This window comes from Castor canadensis, chromosome 2, assembly GCF_047511655.1.
Source record: "Castor canadensis chromosome 2, mCasCan1.hap1v2, whole genome shotgun sequence".
In the NCBI taxonomy this organism is placed as follows: domain Eukaryota; kingdom Metazoa; phylum Chordata; class Mammalia; order Rodentia; family Castoridae; genus Castor; species Castor canadensis.
This window is the reverse complement of record NC_133387.1, coordinates 5,906,294-5,926,153: the sequence shown is the minus strand read 5'-3', so window position 1 is coordinate 5,926,153 and position 19,860 is coordinate 5,906,294. Positions and strand designations below refer to the sequence as shown.

The window sequence follows — 19,860 nt, the reverse complement described above, 5'->3', positions numbered from 1 at the left end:
GCAAATCCTGCACACAGAAGGGGCAACGAGCCTTCCTTTAACAGGGCAGGGAAGAAAATCTATATTGACCTCTTCCTCCGATTTTTTTTTTTTTTGGCAACACTGGGGTTTTGAACTCGGGCTTTGCACTTGTTAAGGAGGCACTCTGCCACTGAGCCCTGCCACCAGCCCTTTTGACTTTTAATTATTTTTCAAACAGGGTCTCACATTTATGCCTGGGCCAGTCTGAACTGAGATCCTCCTATTTACATTTCCCGTGTGGCAGAGATGTCAGGCATTTATCACCACTCCACTTTTATTGATTGAAATGGGATCTTGAGAACTTTTTGCCTGGGCTGGCCTTGAACTGTGTGATCCTCCCAATTTCTATCTCCTGGATTACAGATGTGAGCCACTGCACCTGGCTTCTGAATGAGTTTTGCCTATATTTTCAACAATTATTGTCTTGTATTTTGTTAGTAGTTAAGTGTGTATTCTAACATTCTTTTCCTTCTTGGATGATAAATTTCTTTGAACAATCAGAAACTAACCCACCTTACCCATGAATTAAATCCACAGATATTTATTGCATATTATCTTAGCGTGGTTCCTCCCAAAGCTGACTCCAAGACAAGGGGGAAACGAGACAGGGAAGGCAAAAACTCAAGCGGGTGCCCATGGAAGCAGGTTTCTAGTGTGATGCCACTGGAGGTGAAGGTGGGAGGGAGGAAGCTGAGAGAGGCTGCGGTACAGAACTCAGACTGGCCTCCTCCCCTTCTGAGGTGAAGGATTTTTTACTGGACATTACCTCTGGCTTTTCTGCCCTAAAGCCTAGCTGCCAAATATCCCCAGGCAGAGATGCTGAAATGGAGAACATGGGTTAGACCAAGAGAATGTGGGTCTGGCACCAACAGCATCTGCCCCCCACAGCTTCCACTGTGCCAGAGGCCAGGCTGCAGTCCTCACAGACAGCACAACTAGCAGAGGAGGGACATCCTGCTGCTACCAAGGACCAGTGTGGAGCTCATGGGGCCCCAGATGAGCTGGAATGAATGCAAGGGTGGATGAAGTCAGCATGCTGCCATTGTGCCCAGAGACATTTATCTATCTGAGAAAGGGAGTCCTACCAGGGGAGAAGTGAAACAGTTTGCACAGAGAACTGTGAACCACTTCTGCAGACCTGCACTGCGATTATTTGGTTTCCCTGTAGCCTGTTCCCTGTGGATCTGTGCAGATGCACCCGTCAAAGATGAGGGCAGCCTTGTATACACCTGACCAATGTTTAGTCACAAACTGCCTACTGAATCTGTGTTCCTGACATCCAAATGTATGAAACCAAGAGGGAAGCTCACAGTAGTAAAATCCTCCTCCCAGAAAGGAAACTTTAAATTGTCCCCTAGTAATTAAATCAAGACTTTTCATGAAAGACATATACAATAGCATGGATGTCCGTATCACTGTATGAATACATAAAATAAAAATTTTAAATACTATAAAGCAGGAATGTCCAAGCTTTCAGAATATTTGAAAATGTGTAAGTCTTGGTAGGCATAATTTTTAGCATACCATCTTATTTCCCCTCTTGATTCCAAAACTATTTAGACTAACATTTTAATTTATACAAAAGTTGAAAAGATACAACACACACCAGGTTTCTCTACATTGAACATATGTCACGACAGTGTCAGACTTTTCACTGCTGTGAGAAAACAATGTAAAGAAAAGGATTTATCTCGCCTCCGTTTCTGGTTCCATGCTTCTGGGCCTGTGGTGAGGCGGGCCATCATGTGGGGCAGCCTGCCCTAGGGGCTTCTTCCTCTTCCCCCTTTCCTTTCCCACTCGGCCCCCAGGCTGGGGAAGGTACTGCCCACACTGGGGAGAGTCTTTCTGCCGCGGTTATCCTCTCTGGAAACGCCCTCAGAGACACACCCAGGGAGTGCTTTACTAATCTCCCAGGAGCTTCTTGACCCAATATAGTTGACAGTCCAGATTAACCACCACGGTTACTATGGAGCACTTGTCACCAATAACAAACTACACTGACATGTTATCAACCAAAGCTGCTACTTCTTAGGCTCCCCCAACACCCTCTTCCTTGTTCAGGTTTCCAGCACCACAGCCATTAGTCATCGTGCCACTGTCGCTCTTCTGCACTGACAGCTGCTCACACCTTTCTTCTTTTTGATGACCTTGACAGCTGTAGGAAGGACAGGCAGGTGACCTTGCATTTGTATGATGGTTTTCTCACAATCTTTCCTGGGGTTTTTCTTCATCTCTCATCAGGGGTCCGTACTGCCAACACGACTCCTCACACCCACTGTCTGGCTGAGGTTGTCTTCGTCCTGTTACCCTTTCTCTCTTCTGCATCCGGTCAGGAATTACCATATGAACCCGTGGGTGACGAGTTAGGCTCTTCCTCCTCTGGGAAAGAGCATCTATGCAAATTTGCAGGATAACTCTCTGCACTCACTGACATCAATCTGGACCCGTGGCTACTCTGAGTTATGGTGTGGTCACTCAGGTGCCTGCCCTTGGCTGATGGACATGTGTGGGTTGTGGTGCTCACTCCTGATCTCAGGTGGCCTGCTAGTCTGCCATGGCTCGGAGTGTCTGTCATGTCCTCCCAGGGATGCTCTCACATCACAGCCCCAAGTCACCCTGGCTGCAGGGAGCGAGGCCCCGCAGGAACTCTGCTTCCCCCATCAAGGGGAGGATGTGGGGAGCCAGGTTCCTGAGCAGACACAGCCTTCTGGTCACATGAAGCTGTGTTCCCCCACCATTAATGTCTGCATCAGCACGGTACACTGCTTACAATTAACGAACCCTCGAAGTAATAACGAACCAATTATTAACAAGAGTTCTTACGTTATTCTGGTTTCCCCTAACACCCTTTTTTCTGTCCCAGGCTGTCACCCAGGATTTCATGCTGCACTCAGCCTGACTTCTCAGCTGCCTCTTGGCTGGCACCTTCTCAGACCTGCTATAGAAGGTTCTGAAGCAGCTGGTCAGGTACAACTGAGTATGTCTGATGTTTTTCTCATGATTAGATTGAGTTTGGGGGCGGATCTACAACATTTTTTATTAATGAAAAAAGCTTGACCAAACAAAGCAAGATAATGTCTGTTAGTTCGGAACAAGGACACATTACTACTGATACAATAAAGCAATACCAAGAACAACAGGAATATTAGCATTTTAAGTTAGGAAAATAAAGTGTCTTTCCTTTTCTACATCTGTTTAGTTTACCCTTAATGTGCTTTTTCACATTTCTGATTACATTAAGCCTGTCTTATTCATGGATTTATTACATGTGGTTTTGACAAAGCATGGTCAAAAAACAATGAATTAAAAAAAAATCATGCCTGTAATCCTAGCTGCACAGATCAAGAGGATTATGGTTTGAAGCCAACCTCAGGCAACTAGTTCCCAAGACCCTATCTTGAAAATACCCAACACAAAACAGGGCTGGCTAAGTGGCTCAAGTGGTAGAGTGCCTGCCTAGCAAGTATGAGGCCCTGAGTTCAAACCCCAGTACCACAAAAAAAAAAAAAAAAAAAAAAAATCCAAAGAAATTTCAAAAGCAAAAATCTTAAAATTCCTGCATGTGTGCATGTGCACTGTGCAGCTCCGTTGTTGGAGTTGCACAACAACTCCTCCGTTGTTGGAGGAGTCTCCCGAGCACGTGAGATTTCAAGCCCACAGTGGTCTCCCTGGGACCATGTGTTTGTTTATCAAAGATACCGTCTGCACCGCTTGCATTATGGTGAGGTCTTGAATTGTATTTGGAAGAAGAAATATACAAAAATAGAAAATAAAAGCAATTTGGAGTTAAACACGCAAAAAAACCCCCAAAAAACAAAAACCCACCCAAAACATTCAACAACAGGCTACTTGGAGTGCACTGTTAAAATTCCTGAGAATGCAGTACGTCTGGCCTCTGGATATTCACGGGGGCCTGGAGCTAAGACATTACACCATGTTGTGCTCTTCTGTTACTCTGCATGCTGCTGCGTAGAGCGTAATTACAGAGCATCCTTTGTGGGACTGGCCCACAAAGGAAGGCACCTGCTTGGGGGGTGGTATTAAACCTTACCATCCTTTCAGTCGTGTGCTAACCCAGTGCTGCCATTCAAGGAACTTGCTAAAGAGTAGTGTTGGGAAGTAGCAAGTTACGTCAAAGTGTGCAATTTATAAAGGTTAGCACAATTTTCAAAATGAACATCTAACTTAAATGCAAACAATGATAAACACTAACTAGGAATATGTACAGATATTTCTCTTTTGTAAAATCTGATTTTCACATAATGACCTTGTCTCAGTGACTTAATGTGCCTCCAGCCCTTGCTGCACAGGAGACCCCATTTCCTTCAGGTTTCCAGCAATCTTACTCTAGCCTACCTGTCCAGCCTCCCCCTGACCACATCTCCTAGGACGCTTCTCTGGGATCACATCAAATCAGCATTTCCTCTTTAAAGGGACATCTATTTGGGCAAAGTGTATCCTGGGTTTCTGCCTGTGCCACTGAGCTCTCGTCCAGGTCAGCACCTCCTTTTCCTACTATGGTCCACTGACATCCTACTTACCTCTGAGTAAGGAGTTGAATGATGCCCCTCCCCCCACCCAAACACAAACACCTGGTACTAGAATGAGACCTTTATGCAGTTACAGTCTCTGCAGATGTAAGACCTTTAGAGAAGGTAAGGATTTGGAGCTGAGATCATTCTGGATTAAGGGTGACAAGTCCTAAATCCAGTAGCAAATGTCCTTGTAAGAGGGAAGGGTAGACCCAGAGGGGAACATCCCGTGAAGACAGGCAGAGAGTGGAGCCATGCATCGATAGGCCAACGGACACTGAGGATCACCACAGACACCAGAAGCTGGGAGACAGGCTGGGGCAGACTGCTCCTCAGAGCCTCAGAGGCAACTTATTCCCCAGACTTCTGCCTTCAGCACCTCGAGAGAGTACATTTCCGTTGTGCTAGGCCACAGTTTGCACTAATTTGTTAGAGTGGCCTCAGGAAATGACTACGCCTTCAAAGTCAGTTCAAAGACCACTTCCTCCCACACCACTTCCCTTTAAGCCCCTCACGGTGGACTTCACTGCTCCAGTTCGGACATGCCCATTGTGCCTTGTGAGCAGCTCTGTGATGGGGTCAGCACACGCCCGTACGTTTACAGGACTTGCTCTTCCTGAGGTTATAAATCATCTGGGCACAATGAAACCTTCCTCTTCTTTAGAACTCAGGCACGTAGTGGGTTCCCTGTGGGCACCAGGCACAAGTCAATGCCTGCCAAACTATATGCCACCGAAAGATGCAGAGATCAAATGCAAGAGGGCCCAGGATGGATGTGAGGCTATATGATGCTTCTGTCAGAGAGAAAAATGACAGCAAACAAACCATGCCATTATAAGATTACTTGTGAATCTAGATGCAATAAACTTTATTTACCATAGAGACCTTAATAAAATTAGCAGACTGGAGGGGAATTTTTTTTTTGTCAGAGAAATATTGTCCGTATCTGATTTTTAAAAACATGGTAAGTGCTGATCTAAAGCTGTGATGTGCTTGCAAGTGCATTTTATACTAAAGCTATTTAATTCTATTGCACAAAAAAGTGAAATTGAATTGAGTTAAGACTGCAGATTATAAGCTGTTCACACTATCATATCCATGTTTTTAAAAATTCCCTGAAAACAGAGAAAACTGAACAATTTCATGTTTCAGAGATAACCACGATAGTCATAAGTTAATTTTTCTAAAACCCATTTACACAGGGTTTTCATTTAGGAAGAACTTGTAGAAACTGTGTAAGACTGCTTGGTCTTTTTGGCCTTAATTATATGAACATGAAGAGGATAGACTGTCGCTATAATCTGTTAGTCAAGCAAGAATACTGGAGGATAATTGGAAGGAGAGTTCAGTATGTGAGTTTTACAAATACAAGTTTTAATCAAACTAAAAGGACAGCCAGTGAGACAGTGACTCAGAAATGGATTTCAGGATGCCATGTTTACAGAAGTAACGACCACTAATTAATCTACTTATTATTAGCTGAACGGTACCATCACCTACCCACCTGTCTCACTACCCTGGGAGCGTGGGCTGCTGGGTGAACCGGAGACTGCAAGAGGCACAGCCTGGCCAAGAGCTCAGAGCCCAGCTCCAATTCCACCCAATTCTTATGGACCAGTCCTGGAACTCTTTTTTTTAAATCTAGAAGGAGGGCTGTCCTGTTATTCCTGGGAGCAGGCACCTTGCTTTTCAGATAGGGTTGACCTCGCCCATAAGGGCATGCTTCTAATGTGGAGAAAGACTGTGTGAGAAAACACCTGGCCATGCCCAGCAGCTCCCCAGCACCAGTCTCCACGCCCCACGCCCCACACCCATCCCTCAAGGGCAAAGCCACAGCCAGTGCCAAGTCCAACCCAGCCCTACCACCTGGCAGCCTGCACTACCCCATGTTACTACCAACTCTGACTTATCTTAGGCCCCACATTTTAGTGTGGCAGCACCGACAGGGGTTGCTGCTTACCCTCCCGCCTATAAAGAACTTAGTGTGCAAGACATTGCATTTTCTTCGAAAGTTGTGAAGATGGTCCAGACATCTACAGGAATTCATCTTTGACATTCTCTGCTTTTGTGTGTGTGTGTGGGGGGGAGTGCTTGGGATACAGCCCAGGTCTCAAATGTGATAGGCAAGTGCTCCGCCACTGAGCCATGTTCCCCTCGTGGGGTTCCCCACCCTCCTCTGACATGCTCTGCTTTTATCTTTAAGGCAGAAGAGGGAACAGAGAAGAAATGCCTGGAGGGTGGTGACCACACCTGGGGAGCGTGTGGGGTCAGGGGGTCCAGTGAGGACAGGTGAAGGGTGAAGCATGGATCTGGAGGGGCAAATGAATCACCTCATGCTCCCTAAGTCAGGGAAGGGAAAGCAATGGCTTGGATGGGTGCAATACCTCCCACAGTAATGCCTTAACTAATTAAACTTTGTTTTCAGGATTATTTGAAATAGTGATAAAGGGCATGAGGATGTTTCTTAAAAATATTAGTAGCATAGAGCAGCTAATGTCTATAGTGGTATAAATAACAGAACCACAGTGGTACTAATGTTTAGTGGCTGCTTGGCCTGTGCCACAGCACCATGACAGCAATGGCCAGCATTAGCTCTTCACACCTGACAATATCTCACGAGGCAGATACAACTACTGCCCCTATTTCACAGATGGAGACACTGAAGCAAGCAAGGGGGCGGGGGTGTCCAGTAAGTAACACTACACAGCTAGTAAGTAATGTGGTCAGTGTTTCCCATACTCTAACAAGGTGGCAGGGGACAGAATCAATCCAGATCATTAAATACAGACTAAAGTGACAGGACAGCAAAAGCAAAGGAGGTGCCTGCTGATGCCCTGCAGTCTTGGGGCAAAGAGGGTAGAAAAGGCCTAACTTGGGCCCTAGCATAGAAAGAAATTGAGGGGGGGCAGGGCAGGGGCGGGCTCAGGGGCGGAGCCCTTGTCTGGCATGCACAAGGCCCTGGGTTCCATCCTGTAAAGATAAAGCACACAAGGGCTCAAGTTGGAGCTGTGTCTGGCCAACTCCCCACCCCCACCTTCCTCAACTCCACCAATCTGTCCATGCCCCAAGATTCCAACCCCAGCCACTGGCCTTGAGGCCTTGGCCTCTGGTGGAGCTCTGCCTGGAGGCTTCAATCCCAGCAGGAATAAAGGTGAGGACTTGCCCTAGTAAAAGCATCAGGGTGTTGGGCAAACAACTGGACATACAGCAAGGACGGATTGGCAGGAGCAGGAGCAGTGGCCTGTGCCTTCTTGGGGAGAACATGGACAGGAACGAAGGGTTCAGGATGCCCAGATCCTGCCCTGGGCGAAGATCCTATAAATAACAGGAAATCACCGAAGTTTCACACACCAAATGATGAGACTGTGGCCTCAAAAAGCCCGGGTCACGATGGACCTAAGATGGATGAACCCAAAACAAGAAAGCAATACAGAACAAAAGCAAAGCAGAGACAGAGGGCACAGGGCCCCAGACCCTGCTGTAGGTGTGGCCCGGTGCTGCAGAGGCACCTGAGTCACCGTCCTGGGGATGGAAACAGGTATAGTCAGCCCAGTCAACTTCCCAGACTCCTAACGGATGCTGCCACACCTCCACCCCCACAGAGAACCTGTGACACAATGTTGAGGGCAAAGGGCACACAAGTGCATAGAGGAGGTCACTGCCTGCTGGTGTCCCCCCTAATGATGTACTCACCCTAAGTTAACCAGGCATGTCCTCACTGGCAAATGAAGTGCCAGCTAGTCAGAGTTTAATTCAGTGGAGCTGTGCAGCTGAGGAAGGGGCAGAAGCTGCTGGCCCCTCCTCAGGGACGGGCTTCAGAGGCCACTGGCCAGCCACTGCCTGAGATAGGGAGGAGACGCACACACACAAGCACGAACACACACATACACACATGGACACACGCGGCCCACAGCAAGCCAAGTCCCCCTCTTTTATTTACAGAGTTACAATAGTTTAAGTCATATTTACTCATTATTCACAGGTCACAGCAGCAGATTCAAACCACATTTAGAGAGCTGAGTATAAAAGAATGAAATCTGAAACAAATATACACACTGACTCAAGCTTCACTAAATATAAACAACAAAAACTCCACAAAAATCCCAATAAAGCAAAACAAGAAACCTTACTTACTCCCAATCCCCACAATTTAAACTTAATACACTGTGATTTCACTATGGGTCCCTAAAGAAAAGTTGACCAGTATGTTAGTATTATAGTGGTCCAGCCTACAATCCCAGTGCTCCGGCAGCTGAGGCAGGAGGATCACCAGTTCAAGGCCATCTTGGGCTACATGGCAAGACCCTATCTCAAAAAAAAAAACGAGAAAAACAAAACAAAACAAAAAACACAAACGAAACAAAAATTCATCTTTTAAAGGACCGAGAAGTAGTTCAGTGGTAAGTGTGTGCGTGGAATGCACAAGATTCCATCCCCAGCACTGCAAAAACAAATAAATAAACAAGACTGAACTTTTATTCTTTATTCTATGTTTAGAAATACGTTTACTATACTCATACGGTATTTTTTTCTTTCCTAAAAAAACGTTTATTTGAGCAAGAAATAAGCACAAGGGAACATGGAAGTTCTAAATATGTGGAAAAAGTTAGCCTTTTTAAGGCCGGCTTGTCTAATGTGCTTAGAAACAGAAACAGCACACTTTACAGGAAGGACTTGTGAAGCAGCAGAGTGAGTGAAGCCTGTCAGCGCTGTTTTTCTCATTTGGTTTTGGGGTGGGGAGACACGCACACTTTAGAGAATGCAGTGGTCTTCTAAGCGTGTGTGTGCGTGTGTATGCGTGCGCACGGGAGAAGGAAAAGCACAGTCAAGATCAAGGCAGACAGTTTGCTCAATTAGGTAATTTAAAATGAATTGCAACAGATGCCTAAGGGATGTCATGGAGACAGAACTGTGACCTCGAGGGTGTAAGGAGTCCCATCAGCTTTCAAATGGTACGAACTACCTGACTAAGCATCTGCCACTACAGTTTCTTCCTTGTCAGGAAGCAGAACACAGACACTGAGCTGAACAACAGTGACAGTCAAGGTTTGCTCCCAGTAAGCAACATCTGGACATCAGGACCAGCGACATCCCTGCTGCTACTTGCCAGCGACATTGGGTAAACCTTCAGTGACTTGGAGAAGGTTCCTCCTACCCCTAGTTTATTTGGGATCTTCCCAATATTTCAGTCTCTGCTGAGATGGTGGTAGGCTACTCTCCTTGTCTGTTGCTAGGATTTCTTAGTGTGCTTAATTTACTGAAGGGCTCTTGCTCTCCCAGGTTAAGCCAGGACAGTGCGCAGCTCCATTTGCACGTTTATTTATGGTTTTGCCCATACTCTTAAGTGTGCAATGGATCACGTTTTCTTCTTTGTATACTACCGTCCTCTACTTCTGACATCAGAATCAAACCTGCCTCAGACATGTCCATCCTTTCCTGTGTGCTAAAATCACTCAAATAACCAAGGCATTGGTTATTCCCTGAAGGTTATTATGGGTTTCCCCCACAAATGGACTAGGATGCCTTTTTTTTTTGAGGGCGGGGAGTGGGGCAGGGAAAGAGGAAGAACGAAATCTTTTAATTACTCCTAAAAAAATAGCTTTATAGGAGCTGGAGGAGTGGCTCAAGTGGTAGAGCATTTGCCTAGCAAGTGTGAGAGGCCCTGAGTTCAAACACCAGTACCACCGAAAAAATAGTTTTACTGATATATAATAATTCATATATAATTCATATACAATTCATATCCAAATAGATATAACTCAGATAGGTGCTGGGATTACAGGCATGAGCTAATAATCCTAGCTACTCAGGAAGTGGAGATTGGGAGGATGGAGAGGGTGAGTGAGACCCACCTCAGTCAATAAAGCTGGGTGTGGTGGCACACCTGTCATCCCAGCTATGCGGAAGGAGTGGCTTGAATGGTCAAGTTCTCACTTAGCACAAGGCTAGTACTACTGAAGGGGGAAAGAAAGGGATGACTCAGTTACTTTTTAATTTCTTCCAGGGTGACTGGGGAAGGAACTTACGCCAGGAAAATACACATCAGTACGACTTGTTCAAGAAATGATTAAAACATTTAAAAACATATCCATAACAGTTGCAGTTTTCTTTCTTGCAATTTAAAACATCTGTTTATAGTTAAGAAGCCTCTCATCCTGATGCTTGGCATTTTCACTCATTTCTTCTTTCTGGGGGGCAGTGATGGGGTTTGAGTTCAGGGCTTCAAAAATGCTGGGGTTGGGAAGGGAAGGCTTCCGCCTGAGTCACACCTCCAGACCTTGTTGCTCTGTTTATTTTTGAGATAGGGTCCTGCTTTTTACCGAGCCTGGACTGCAATCCTCCGATTTATGCTTTCTGATGCAGCTGGGATGACGGTCATGAACTACTATATTCAGCTTTTTCCTATTGAGATGGGGTCAACTTTTTTGTCTACGCTGGTCTGAAATGGGAATCCTCCCAATCTCAGCCTCCCAAGTAGCTAGGATTACAGGTATGAGCCACCGGAGCCGGGCTGCTTATTCTTCTTGAGTAGAACCGACAAGGGTTATCCATATTACTCCTGCCTTCTCCAAGGACTAAGTTTTATTTTTACTGAGCAAGACTACTCTTATGTTTGATTTCATTGATTTCTGCCATTTCAGTAGATTTTAAGAGGGAAGAGAGATGAATGAGGATATTCAGCAAACCGGCTGAGGGTGGCAGATCAATTTGGCCAATTCACCCATGTAAATTCAAGATGGTACCTACCTAAAATGCATTCTGCAGCTTGTCACTGTAACAAAAGGCCACTCTAAATCCAGCTTGAAACCTGACGCTTTACCAAGGCTTAAACGTATCCATGACTGTATCCATAACCGTGTGCCTGACTTTTGGGGTTGCAAGGGATCTTCCTGTTGTGGGTTCTCTGGCTTCCTCCAGTATGGTGCGTCACAGTTCTTACAGTAAGTGTAAGCACGGTTAAGAATAACTGTCTTAAATAAAAACACGGGAGAGTCCTTACAGTAAAGCACTAATGGCAGATGTCTTCAGATGCTCTCAGGCCTGGGAGGCAGTGACAGTCTGCTCCGGTGGGGCCTACTGACCAGCTTCAAAGGAGCTGGCACACATGGAGGAAGAAGGTGAGCCAGGGCACATGGAGGCGAAATCCAGACTAGAACTGTCATTACCTTCCTTGTGACCATGAGCAAATGTGTCCTTCTATGGAGGGGGAAAAAATTCCTTTTTTCCTGTTGTTTCTCTTTCAACAATCAACACCGAACACTTCTGTGACCAAATGTGTGGGAGCTGTTCCCTGCACACTGCTGTCTGCCGCAAACACCAGCTTTCTAACTCAGTTCGGTTCTGACTGTGTCGACCTGGGGGTGGTATCAGATCCTACTGGTCCAGGGTTCAGCCCTCAAGACTGCTCTGCCAGTCACAAGTCCAAGCCTTTGAAACTTCTGACTGGCTGGCTATAAATTGGGATCCCTAAGACCCTCACTTGGTGTTCCATCAATTTGCTTGAGTAGTTCACAGAACTCAGGGCACGTTTAAGGGTTTATTATAAAAGGTACAGATGAAGGAGCAGAGGGGCAGGAATGCCGGAAGTCGCAGTCTTTGGGGTCCATTACAAATGCATGACTGATTAAACCACTTGCCACTGGTGACCTCACTCAACCTTCATCTACTCTCTTCCCCAGAGGTTGGGGGTGGGTCTGAAATCCCAACCCTCTAATCCTGCCTTGATCTTTCTGGTGACTGAACTGACCCTAAAGCTAGCCAGCCACAGTCACCTCATTAGCACACAAAAAGACACTCACCAGTTCAGAGTCCTGGGACTTCAGGAGTTGTAAGCCAGGAAATGGGAGAAAAGACAAATTTGTATTTCACAGTATCGCCATTCCTCTGAGCCAGAATTTCATTCGTAAAATGGGGCAACACCACCCTTGGACTGAACCCCTACAATGGGTCACGAACGCCAATGAGTCTGTCAACTGGGCCTGACAAGGGCAGATAATAAGCTACTGTGGGAGGGTGCACCAATGGTGACTTCGGCTCTTAAAAGTTTTGCTTAGCTACTATTTATGAAGAGTGGACTGACACAAGGCACTCTGGTGAGCGTTATGTCCCTATTAATCAATGCGCATATAATCCTAGAAGCTAGGTCCTACTGTTATTTCTAAGTTCCATATGAAGAAGCTAAAGCTTGAAATGATTTGCTTAAGGTCTCAGAGCTGTTAAGTAAAAGAAACGGGACTCCAGCCTGGGTCTGACTCGTGCTTTGAATGACTATGACAGGAATTCCGGGTGTATTTTGGAAGGGGGGGACATCATGTGCACAGACGTCAAAGCTAGGACAATCAACGTGAGAACTGACAGCCAAGCAAATGGGATCCGAAAACGCGTTAGAACGTGATGTGATGCGTGCCTCTGAGGAGGCCACGGATGGGTAAACCACTCACTTTCAAAGAAAAGAGACCACATAACCTATTGAATAAGTTATTGTTAGCGACATACCCTTGTTATTTACAAATGACCACAGTATAACCTGAAAGGAAACAAATAGGCCAGCATGACACCCAACGCCGTGACATAAATCCAGAGCCACAGAAAACAGCTCAGTCAGTGGGATAGAAGGCAGCTCATAAAACAGATTAAAGTGACCACAATTCAGCCAAAAGCCTCCTAAATTAGTTCCATCCCCTAAAACGGCTCTCTCCTTTTACTATCAAGGGTAAGCCAGACTCCTTGCCCCCTAATGTTAGTACAAGAGCACCACTCACTGCAACAAAAGAACGATCTCGAAGGCCTTCCCTCACACACCAGACCCTGTAAGCCAGTAGCACATCCAATCTGCTCATGCCACCTTCGAGCTGTCCAATCACTGGACATGGCGGGTTCTGACTCCTGTTGGGTGGAGAGGCCTTCTCACCTCCGGAAGACGCTCAAGGCTCCCTCTACTGGCCACAGTCTTTGCCTACTTCACTGCCCTCATTTCCACAATGCCTTTACTATACGAATGCTTTATTTCTTTACAAGAAACGTTGACCACCTGAAGTGCATTAAGCCTGCGAGCCAGCTGAAAGTTAAAGCTCCAAAGTCCATATACTCATCTCTGTAACAAATACTCACAGAGAACTAATTTACTCATCCTGGTGTCCTGGGCCCTGGGGAATGCCGTTTCCCATCTCCAGTCTCACAGAGCTTGTGATTTCCTGACACAGAAATACAAAGAAACCCTTTTCTCCTTAACAGCACCAACAGATTGTGAGGGGTCCTGAGGAGCTGTGTGAAGTCCTGTCTGAGGCCAGAAGAGTTTCTCTGAGGACTAGCAGGTGGGAAAGGACAGGGAAGAACCACCTAGGGGAAGGGAACAGCCCATGTGAAGTCCAGAGGGCTTAGAGGAAGCAGGTGTCTGAAGGATCTTAAAGAAGGCTGGGGAGCTAAGGGAAAACTCAAGGAGAAAAAGAGGTAGGAACAGGGCTGGAGAGGAGCGACAGGCTGAGCAAGCAGGGGGACATCAGAGACCATGCTAAGAAATTTAGATCCCAGACTGAAGGCAGAGGGAAATCCCCAAAGGCTTGCAGGTGTGGAGGTGAGCAATGGGAGGAGGGGTTTCTGGTCGCACACACTCTTCAGGGTTCTGAGCATGTGACACGTGTGCTACCCACCTCCCCAGGCAAGCCACCTGGGTGAAGGCATTTCACCTCTTACCATCTTAACTTCCTCCTCCATGACATGAGGATGATAAACATATTTACCTCTTTGGGTTTTCTTGAGGATCAGATAAGTGTCCAGGTCTTAGAACAGTGTACAAATTTAGGACAGCTATTATTATAATCACAGAAAAAAAATACATAAAAATTCTTCCAACTTTTCCAGTGAATGCCAAACGCGGGTAGAATCAACAGCTTTCCCTGTCTGCAATTCACAGTTAAAGCTGCAGTGGACCAGTCATGGGCCTCGGGCTCTCATCAGTGGGCTGGCAGGGTTGGAGCTGGACATTGACGGGGCAGAGGCCATTTTCCAACATGCCTGTGAGGAAGCAGGGAAAGGCTTCGACAGGGAGGCTCATGCGGCCCTAGAAAGGTGACAAGAGGTGCTGCCTTGGTTCCCAATGACTTTCTAGTGGCCCCAAGCACTGGCAAAGCCTGGAGACCAGTCCCACTTTCAGATACCCCCAAATCCCCTGTGCATGTTCCTCTCTGATTAACCACTCAGGGATCTTTTCTTTTCAGGTAATAAACCCTTCTACTGTCACTCTGTCTTAGTCCATTTGTGTTGCTCTAACGGTCTCTGATGCTAGCTAGTATATTAAAAAAAACAGGTTTATTTGGCTCATGATTCTGGTGGCTGGAATATCCAAACAGCATGATGCCCATGTCTGGCAGGGACCCTCTGGCTGTGCCATATGGCGGAGGGCATCACATGGCAGCTGGTGGGAGAGAGTATCAAGAGTAGGGAGGGACCAGGCTTGTTCCTTTATAACTGGCTCTCAAGAGAACTAATCCACTCCTGTGAGAGTAACATTAATCCCTTCCGAGGGCATGCCCCAAAGACCTAACCACATTTCACTAGCCCCACCTCTTCAATGCCCATCCACGACCTCTCAATACAGTTACACTGGGGACCCAGATCCCAGCCTGTAGACCTCTGGGGGATAAGCCACATGCAAACCATAGCACAGTCTACAAGCCAACGACTGTATGCCTTTACATCGCAAGATGCCGTCAAGTGTTAAGTTACACTCTGGCTCCAGAGATATTAAAACATGCATCTGAAAATCTGTGAAATACAGCAGTATGTCAAATATGGGGCCAGATAGACAGGAAAAATTTCAACTCTAGCTGTTTCATACAATTGTAATTACTCCTGCTGTCAAGAATCAATAGATCCCTTGCCTAAGCAGAGCAGGTAAACCCAGAAGGGAAGGACAGAGTTTGGATGACAGTCTTCCAGCACTCCCAAGCAAACACACTGGGACTACGAACCTGTCATGTTGGTATCTCTACCACCAGGGGTCAGCACCCCTCGCATCCCAGGCAATCAACCTGCAGGCTGACTCAGTTGAGGCTCAAAGCCAAGTGACAGGGAATGATCAAGTAGATTTCCATACACCCTGAAAGGCGAGACAGAGAGCTTCCAACCTCCTCTGGAACCTTTTATAAGGACTTTTTTTCCCTCTAATTGTCCTACCGCCAGGAAAATGTAATACCACAGACAAACTGTGCATCTTTTCATTACCGAGGTGTCAATGTGGCACCCCCAGGAATGCCACAAACCACCAAACCGTCTAAGATGCTCTGTTCCCATCAAGAACCCATCAAGAACCCGTCCTCGCTCACTGCAGGGCAGTATACGCCTGAGGTGAGAACGGGTGAGTTATGGGTGAACACAGTTCTTCTATTGGTTTGTTCATTTGCTTTTCTATTGGCTGTGGTTGGCTCGGGGGTCCTATTATCAAGCCAGAAGGGAGAATAAGAGGTCACCAAGTGGGAGCCCCTTGCTTTGCAGAGAAAACCCGTAATGCAACAACAATAAAACACATGAAGCCTACAGAACCTTTATAGTTGTCCAAGGAAAACAGTCACTTCCTTAGACGGAAAAATAACATTTTCTTCTTGCTCACAGTAGCCCCTGTTCATCCCCGTTTTTGACACTGTGGATGAGGCTGGCTAGGCGTCCCACAGCAAGGACGTGTGGACGTGACATCTGGTGAAGAGCAGTGAGGACAGAGCGGACAGACTGGGGCACAGGCAGTGTAGACGATGAGGGTGGGAAGAAGATGACAGACAAGATACTCTCAGCAGGAAGCAGGGGAAACTGCTGCAGCAAGTCACCATGAATCTGAAGCAACTGCGGATCCTCCAACCACGGGGTGGCAGGAGGGAAGGAAGAAGTGGGCATGGAGGAGGCTGCAGAGCTGGTGGATACTGCCAGAATTCCTGCTTAATAACCAGGAAGGAAACAGCTGGATGATGTGCTGTTTACCAAGAACTTTGCGCTTAGTGCTGGCCAGGAAGTAAGTTCTAGACGGTTAATACGAATAAATGCAAAAGATGGGACTGGTCCCACAGCTTAAAACTTTAAAAAGTAAATACGTATAGTGATTACTATGGACACAGCAGTGTCCTCATTGCTTTGTATGTATGGGTCATTTAATCCTCCCAACATCATAAAGTAACTACAAACATTTAAGTAATCCCTGGGATCCCAGAATTACTGCTGAACAGCAGGCAATGGAAGAGCAGGTCAACTGGGGACATGTGTAGAAGGTGCTCAGAAGAGAAGGTGAGATTTGAATTGCACCTTAAAGCCACAGTGAGATTACTGGGGTGACACCCTATGGTAAGGGACCCAGAGAGCAGGGTCTTGCACATGAGGCCTGTATCGAGAACTGAAATTTTCTTGGAGCACAGCCCTGCCCCAAGTGCTTGGCCTTGGGCTGCTTTCTGGCTTTCGTGCTTCGAGGGCAAGCTAAGAAGTTCTGACAGAGGCCAAGACCATATCACCCACAAGGCTCAAATATTTACTGTCGGGCCTTCGGCCGAGTTCACTGACCCCAGACCTGGAGCCTTCCTCTTCAAAGACAGGCCAGTAAGCCAGCACAGCGGGGTCACCAGGGGCTTGACACAATGTGGCTTCTCAGGCCCCATCCAAGACCTGGAGAACTCAGTCTGCCTTTTTTTTTTTTTTTTTTTTGCAGTATCAGGGCTTGAACTCAGGGCATACACCTTGAGCTATACCACCAGCCCTTTCTGTGTTAGGCATTTTCAAGATAGGGTCTTGCAAACTATTTCCCTGGGCTGGCTTCGAACTGCTATCCTCCTGATCTCTGCATCTTGAGTAGCTAGGATTATGGGGATGAGCCACCGGCGCCTGGCTTGGTCTGCTTTTTGAAAAGGTCTCTCTGCAGAGTCCTTCATTCAGAGAGGGGACTGAGAGAATCTGTGCTTACCCTGCTGTACAGACAAGGCAGAGGAGGGGCCATCAAAGCTGTGTTCTTTAAAGGTCCCCTGATCACAGTGTGATGGTCAGAGAATTGGGAGGGGAGGTTTGTGTCATAATCCAAGCAACAGACGACCCAAACAAACCATGCAGGCTAGGTCTCCCACTAGCCTCTTCTTTTCTTCCCAACTTCACTAGTGCCTCCAAAAGTCTTCTAACAACCGGAGTATGAGTTATAATTTATTAAGAACTTGGGGCTGGTGGAGTGGTTCAAATGGTAGAGTGACTGCCTAGCAAGATTGAGGACCTGAGTTTAAAACCCCAGTGCTGCAAAAAAAAAAAAAAAAAAAAAACAGAAAAACATTTGGTAACAAGACTATTAGTATTCATGTGTTTCCAGTGTAACAATCGTATCATGATCTAAATCATGCCTCAAGAAGTCAACGCATAAATTAAGATATTAACTGGATAACAAGGATGCTGAAAGGTGAGCCAAGGATCTATTCAGTAGCTACCTGTTATGTGGGCTGCTAACACATCAGATTTTCTGGGGTGTTAGTGTCTTACCGTCAGGCCTTCTTTCCCACACCTCAAATAAATGCATGATTCTGCTTGACACTTGGTTTTTCTGAATTTTGGATGAATAAGCAATTTAAAGTTGCAAAGATATAAAGCAGCGTTTTGGACTACCACACCAACATCATTCTCTCATGTACCTCCAAGTAATCATTTCTCGTTCTGCCTCCTTAAAAATCTAGAGACGTTTGACAGGGTTATTTGTGGGATCCAGTATGCTCAAAAGTAATGATGGCAATACAGATAAAAATAGCTGGGTGAAAAGGGGACATTCCCTTTCTTAGCTCTGAGATTTAATATTTTACATTCATTACACAGGCAGAAACAATGCAAAGGAAAAAAAAAAAGACTGTATCTACTTTGAGAAATGCAGCATAATTAAATGAATAAATCTCAAAGGGGGAAAAAAGCCACTAAAGTCGTGTTGAAAAGAATAATCTCTGTATTAAGATTCATTAATAAAAACCTTAAAAAGTCCACTTAAAGAACAAAAGTAACATTTACAAGTACCTACTGTGGTTTTACATTGTACTATGACTCATTTTATCTTCAAACACCCTGACACCAGCTCCATTTTATAAACCAGGAAACTTAAGGTACAGAGAGGTTAAGTAACTTATCCAAGGTCAGACAGTTAAACAAGAGGTGGGGGATGAGATTTGAACCTGGGCCTGGGTTCTTAAAACTATTAAGGTACCTCTCTAAGAGACTACTCCCCAGGCTCCCCGTGGCTTCACATTCATCTGCAAAAACTGAAACCCTTACGATTCAGACATTCAAAGTCTTAACGGAAAGAGCATACCGTACTCAGTGGCTAGAATGTGCCATGCAATAAGTAACACCAGGGAATATGGAGATGCACTGGAATTGAGACACGGGCTGTCTTTCAGGAGAATAAAATACAAATTAAGTTCAGTAAATTTCTGCAATGCATCGTTTGTGCTAGTAGTTAACGATGGAGGAGGGCTTCTATGGATGATTATCTTCTAGCCAACACGTCTGTGAGATGCTGCAGTGAATTTTCTTCAAGGCACTGGGCCTTGCCTTGGTGCTATGGGGTTAGCACAGTGCTTACTTAAGTGACTGCCTGATCCCAGGCGAACAGGGGTCTTAGAGGTGGCCCAAGGGACTGTGTCCACATGCACAGTCTTTGTTTAGGGAGCTTCACTCTTATCAACCCTCTTGGAAAAAAGAGAGAGAGAGAGAGAGAAGTAGCTAAATAAATAATAAAGTACACGAGACAGCACAAGGGCCTTTTACACTCTTCAAATTGCCAAGCATCTTATATAAAGTTCGTTTTCCACTTTGAGCTCATCGGATTCCATTTTAAAATAGGAATTTTGTCAAAGAACAGGCTCATCCCCTTCACATGTTAACAGCCTCAAAATAAGATCCAGGTTATTTACCTGTAAGAAGATACAAGAGGAAAATAGGGCAGGAAGAAGACAAACGGAGGAAGAAGCGAGGCGACAGAAATGACAAGAGTGAGAGGGTCGCCTGAACTCAAAAACCAATTCCAGGAGCCACCCGGGGTTTGCCTATTTAACTTTCCCCATTAAAAAAAAAAAAAAAAAAAAAAAACGGGGAGACACACCCTAGTGGAGGCATTTCCACAAATACAGATAAGGGAGCCGGTTTGTTATTTGAAGGCATGGCTGTGCGTCCAATTCCGGGCTTGCCTCTGAGCGCACGGTGACATGCAAACAATCAGGGCTGCATGACACCTTGCTCCCGTTCGAGTTCGGGTGGCGAGGACAAAAGGGCCGCCCGCCCCTCGGTGCGCGCCGGCGGCCGCTGCCCGGGA

General features: G+C 46.1%; 1 protein-coding gene across 11 annotated transcripts in view; it reads right to left on the bottom strand.

The window, feature by feature from the left end:
- Prkag2 (protein kinase AMP-activated non-catalytic subunit gamma 2) overlaps nucleotides 1–19,860 on the bottom strand; it is a 259,543-nt gene that overhangs the window by 37,703 nt on the left and 201,980 nt on the right. The gene's annotated exons all lie outside the window — the stretch shown is intronic.